The sequence below is a fragment of the Gossypium arboreum genome, chromosome 13, assembly GCF_025698485.1.
Source record: "Gossypium arboreum isolate Shixiya-1 chromosome 13, ASM2569848v2, whole genome shotgun sequence".
NCBI lineage: Eukaryota > Viridiplantae > Streptophyta > Magnoliopsida > Malvales > Malvaceae > Gossypium > Gossypium arboreum.
The window spans coordinates 108,030,861-108,037,234 of NC_069082.1; the positions used below are offsets into that span (position 1 = coordinate 108,030,861).

Consider the following 6,374-nt stretch of genomic DNA (forward strand, 5'->3'; position numbering starts at 1 on the left):
ATGTTTAGTGCCTCGAGACTTGTCAAGCTAGTCTAGGGATAACCCACTTAAGTCTCGGGACAACTGGTATATGTCTCGAGACAAGGAAACATCGAGACTAAATTAGATTTTCTCATTGAAGCTAAAATAAGAAAACATGCGAAGTTGGTCTTGAGACTCAATCTCAAGACATAAAAGACCATGCTTGGAGACACGGTTTCTAACGTCTTGAGACAAATTAACTTCAAAGCAAAAATACCTAAAATAAAATAAAGTCTGTCTCGATCGAGACTAGGAGTGAGTATTCGATCGAGTTGAGTCAGATCGAGTCAAAAAATTTTGAGTTAGTCGAGTTGACGAATCCTATTTTAGCAACCGAACTCAATTTGAATTTTTTTCGAATTGGATCAAATCGAGTCAAAAAATTTCAGGTCAAGTTGAGTTGTTAACATAAACAATATAATGATTTTGCCTTTTAACTTAATTAGTAAACATTTATCAAAACAATGTAGTTTTACCTTTTAACTTAATGGTTTTGACTTTTAACTTTAGAAAAGGTAAACATTTATTATGACGTAGTTTTGCCTTTTCTTATTTGGATTTTCGGATAACTCAAATTGTCTAATTCACATTTGAGTTAAACCGAAAAATTATTTTTTTATTCGAGTTGATCCAAATAACTTGATTAACTCAAATAACTCGAATTATTTAATTCAAAATTTAAAAATTTGATCGAGTTTTTCGAATCGAATCGGATTTTGCTCACCCCTAATCGAGACACAACATTGAAACTTCATAGTCGAGTTTGGATTCGAGCCTTAACTCTAAATTTGACCTTTTATGACTCCGCACAATGATGAATTTGCAACTTAGACATTATGAATGTATAATTATGTATATAATTGATTGATTAAATTGGTTTGGATGATAATTGTGATTTGAAGTTTATGATTATGTAATGAGATAGCTTGAGTTGCTTCAACTACATAGTGTACCATCATACATTCAGATCCGATGATTGAGTTGGGTGTGAAGTGTTACATTTTCAATAATGAAAACATGTTTAGTAACTATTTTTCCTATAATAGAAACATGATAAAAAAATAAAAAAAAAATTATATTCATATGGATTCAAACTAGGACACTAGATATAATATTTGAAATTTTATTAAAAGAAGAATATTTTTGTGTTTATATGATTTTGAACTAGGACCAATTCATTTAAAATTAAAAATCGCGGTTTTCATCCTTTCCACTTTTACAAAGCATTTTAGTGAGAACAAAGTCTTTATTGTTTTCTAATTTCCACATATATTCATTTTAATTTTTTAAAAGTATTTTTAAAATTTTCAACCAAACATGTTTTCTTCCATGTTTCTAATTTTCCATAAAAACAAAAACGAAAATGTAAATGAAAATGAAAATAAAAATAACCTATGTTTCTTGAAACCAAATAGAGCCTAATTTTCTTTTCATTCATTGCTTGGTAGAATTGTAAAATGTGAGGAAAGAAAATGAGCATTTTGAAAAAAGTATAATTTTAAACTATTATACACTACATTAGACAAGAACTTTTGTGACACTTTCAAGAATGTTGCAAAAACAACACAGAAACATTAGGAAAAAAAACATTTACTGTAACCAAAAGTCTTTGTCGACACTTTAAAAGTATCACAAAAGTGATCTTTTTATGACACTTCCAAACATCATGAGAAGTCATAAACGTCACAACAAAATATTATATTCCTTTACAAGCATCACGTTGACCTATTTTGTGATATCTAAAATGTCACAAAAATTAGACAAAATGTTGTGAAATGTTTGTCTATTTTTGTGATGTTTAAAAATGTCTCAAAAAATTGAACAAAAAAGAGTCACAAAATGTTTGTTTATTTTGTGAGTTTTAGAACATGTCACAATAAAATTTAACCAAAACGTTACAAAAAAATGAACCAAAACATCAAAAAAAAGAGCTGGATTTTTCTTTTAATAAAAAAAAAGAAAGCATTTTGTGTGTTTCTGGAAACTTAAAATCATAAATTCAACCTTATTTGAGTAAAAACTAAAAATTCACCTTGGCATTCATGTACATATTCATTTTATGATTATCTTTATATTAATTTTATGTTTAATTTGATTGTTGTTCATGAAAATGAAGTTTGAATTATATGATACATATTCTAAGTCTACTAATTAAATTGTTTTCAAGTATTTTCTTAAGTATACGACTACATTTTTATTTAAATTGGAAGGTTTTGAAACGTCATGAAAAACTTAATAAAAATATTTTAAATGGGTGATGTTCAAAATGTCACAGAAATATTTGAAAACATCACAAAAATTGTTTTAATGTGGTGAGGTTTTAAAATGTTACAACAGACCTTCAAAAGTGTCACGAAAAAGTTGACATTTCGTGAACTTTTAAAACTTCTTTGACCATTACCCACAGGCCTCGCTAAAAATTTACTCTTTTGTGACATTTTTCTAATTCTACCTTTTCATTAAAAATTTAATGAATAATATGGCTTTCCCCGATGTTTAATAGAAAACATTGAAAAATCGAACCTTTCGTGGCATTTTCGTAAATATTCACAAAAAAATTGTCACAAAATGTCATATTTCTTTTAGTAATACATCCCTATTTTATTTTTTCTCATTATTCCAATATAGGATGATGTATTTTTATGCATTAAGATGAAAGCAAATCATTTCTCTTTTTTTTTTTTCCCTCTCATGTTTCTTCCTCATCAAACATACTCAAATTTTCTTTTCTTTCCACTTTTCCATTGTATCTTTCTATCCTTTCATTCTTCCATAGGACCAAACACACTAAGAGTACTTACATAATTGGTCAAATAAACAGTTAGCAGTTGTAGTCTGCTAGAAAATTTGTCATCAATGCCTATGGTTCCAAGCCCTCCATTACCATGTTTGAGATTTGTATAACTTATAATGAAGACAGAGGCAAAAACTAAACCCTTCAATACCATGTTTGGGATTTGTATATCTTGACAAAGATAGCAACAAAAAATAAAAAATTAATTCATAATTTGGCCTACCAAGTATATCTTTTTTCTCATTTTGGTACTTAATTTTTTTTTTATCTCAATTAGGTACTTAATTTTTTTTTTATCTCAATTAGGTACTAAAACTTTAAAAATGTTATTTATTTTTTGTCCAAAATGTAAATGGACGTCTAAAAAAAAGAATGGCCCAATAAGAAGAAACTCAACATTTGAATTATTTAATAGGATAATATACAAAAATAGTTATTTTTGTTTGCCTCAAGTTACATTTTAGTCACTTATGTTTGAAATATTACGTTTTAGTCACTTATGTTATTATTTTGTTATGAAGTGATCACTCTACTGTCAAATTCCGTTATCTCTCTAACGGTAATCCTACCTAGCAGTCTAACTAGATTTTAAGTGCCAACTTGCATTTCTAAATGGGATAAAAATAGATTTTTAATTAAAAAATTTAATTAATTAAAATTTTTAAACCCAAAACTTAACTAAAAAAATTGTTCATATCCTCTTTTTAATTTTTCTTCCATCTCTTCTTTTTTTAAATGGGTTTTTTTTTCTCATTTGACTAGAAAAACTATTATTAAAATCAAAATAGTTGAAATCAAATTGACTGTTTCATAAAGATGGATTTAATGGAAGGTTCAGGTATGTCTTCTTTGTATTCCTCTATCTCTTTTATTCAGTACTGAAAAACAAAAGTTTAGATTTTTTATTGTTTAATGAAAACCCTAAATTAAAATTCTTGATATTTTCTTCTACTTTTTGAAATTGTTTGTAAAAATGTATTTTATTTTGCATCAGTATATATCTCATAAAATGCAATCAGAAACATGTTTCATTTAAGCTAATTTTAAAATTTTCAAAAAATGGCTATTACTTTCACTATTCTTGTTCCTAATTATTATATTTTCTAGTTCTTTCACAGTTCTTGAATAATTGGTTTCTCAATCAAATTTTTTCTGATCTAAATCAACTTGTATGTTCACAATCTCTTTGTGGGTATTCCAGATTATTCTTTCTTATTGTTGATTTCAACTATTTTGATCTTAATAATAATTTTTCCAGTCAAATGAAAAAAAAAACCATTGAAAACAATAAGAGAGAAGAAAAATTAAGAAGAGGAGATGAACAGTTTTTTTAATTAAGTTTTAGGTTTGAAAATTTTAATTAATTAAAATTTTTTAATTAAAAATTTATTTTCATTCCATTTAGAAATTTAAATTGGCACCTAAAATTTAGTTGGACTGCCACCTACAATTACTGTTAGAGAGATAACGGAACTTAATGGTAGAGTGATTACTTTGTAACAAAATAATAACATAAATGACTAAAATGTAACATTTTAAACATAAGTGACTAAAACGTAACATTTTAAACATAAGTGACTAAAATGTAACTTGAGGCAAACAAAAGTGGCTATTTTTGCAGATTACCCTTATTTAATATGTTGACTTTTAAACATTATATAAAATGACAATATCTAAGCGTCTTTTAGGCTGCCATGGAAGATATTGTTCAGCCACCCATGCTCAGCAACTGATGTGATTTACTTACCCTCATAACATGTAATGTTTTTATATTGTTTCATTACTGGATCTTGGAATATTTACTGTCTTCCCAGAAATACAGCTTCATCTCAAACAATCAATCCACCCTCCAAAGCTCATCCATCACGGCCAGCACCTACAAGACGACCATCACTTGCAAGGAATACGTCATCGGGTAGATGAAGAGGTAGAGAAAGAAGCATGCATAAACATTTTTGGAGTTGGATAGAGAAAACAGGAAAGCAAATCCTAAATGTTATCTTTCAATGTCAGAACTGTTTGTTCATTTTTGTGTTTGGGAAACTGTGTTTAGAAGTTATTTTGTTTCAAGAAAGTCAATTGATTGTGGAACTTCCTACCACCTTCAGGTTATGTTTTCATTAGAACTACAGCCATTTCCTACTTAATGTCTCTTTTCAACACCAAAATTTGCATTTGATTATGAATATTCAACTTAATGAAGTTCCCATTCCAAATTTGTCTTTCTATTCTGTTTGTGTTTGATCACCTTCCTACTATTTTATATCATCAAAAACTAAATATTTATTCGTTCAAAAAAAACACTAGACATTTAACCCAAAATTTAAAAACAAATTCAGACTTCTAATTCCCTCCACATTACATTGCTAATAGAAATCATTACGTCACGTCCACCCTACAAAGAATTATTTCATTTGGTATTCTATACATTCAACTAAACTAAGACTAAATATTTATATATATTTTCTGGCTTTTACCTATAACTAAATATTTCACCCATAATTTAAAAAAAATACAGAATTCTACTTTCTCTAAACCCCAACCAATCATTGACATGACTTTGTTAATAATAGAAATCATAAAATCTTAAACTATTAATGTTTTCAAAATTTGTTTAAAAATAAAAATTGGAATTGAAATAATACCTTTGTAGTTTGAACATCCCAAGAAATTCTTCCCTTTACTCCAAGCCCCAAGGTCTATTAGAACTACATATTGGTGCTTTCTTTCCACAATGACAAATCGTTCCATGATTTAGAACTTTCGGTGAAATTTTTCTACAATTTCAAAAGAAAAAGAAAAATGAAGATTTGAATGAGACAATAAGGGCTTAGATTGAATTTCAAACCCTAAAAAGAAAAGGGTACTGAACGACAGCGAGAGGCAACAGTGGTAACTCTTTTTTGCCGCTGCAGCAAATTAAAAAATAACGATACATTTCAAATATTATTTTGTTAACCTGGTCTTTTAAGAAAATATACAAACATATACACGGCTTCTCCTTATTTTTTTAAGACGTCCGTTTACTTTTGTACCAAAAAGATATAACCTTTTAAATTTTAATTACTTAATTGAGATAAAAAAATGTATATTTTAAAGATCAAACCATAAATTAAACCAAAAATAAATGATAAAATAAACACTGATTCCCTATTTGAAGATAATTTATGTTGATTGAAGAATATATATATATTTTTATTTTTCATAGAAAAAGCTTAATTTTTTAAAATCAAATCTTTGCTTTTTCAGATGTTATTCTTTAGGTTGGTTGTGGCTTTTTCGATAATATTCTCTAAATTTTTTTTTATTTTTAATATCAGTCTATATTATCACGATTTTTGTCCACTCTTTTATGCATTTTATTTTGTTGACTTTGTTTTCTCCAAAAGCGGTAGTGGTTTTAATTTTTAGTTTTTATTTTGAGAATCATTGTAGCACCTCAAACCCAGCCCAGAAGTTATGGCCGGATCCAGCATGCCACATAAAAAACATTAAAAAAATTTTCCATTCTAAGTCCAGAAAATCGTACTTGATGTTCAAAAGATTAATTTCATTATAG

At 27.5% G+C, this 6,374-nt stretch overlaps 1 long non-coding RNA gene across 1 annotated transcript; it reads right to left on the bottom strand.

Annotated features, from left to right (window-relative positions):
• Window positions 1-4,427: 4,427 nt before the first annotated feature.
• LOC128286934 (uncharacterized) lies at window positions 4,428-5,813 on the bottom strand. Its single transcript, XR_008277622.1, has 2 exons — window positions 5,461-5,813; window positions 4,428-4,691 (listed from the first exon to the last, which is right to left on the bottom strand). It is a non-coding gene; the product is annotated as an uncharacterized LOC128286934 (long non-coding RNA).
• Between the last annotated feature and the right edge of the window lie 561 nt (window positions 5,814-6,374).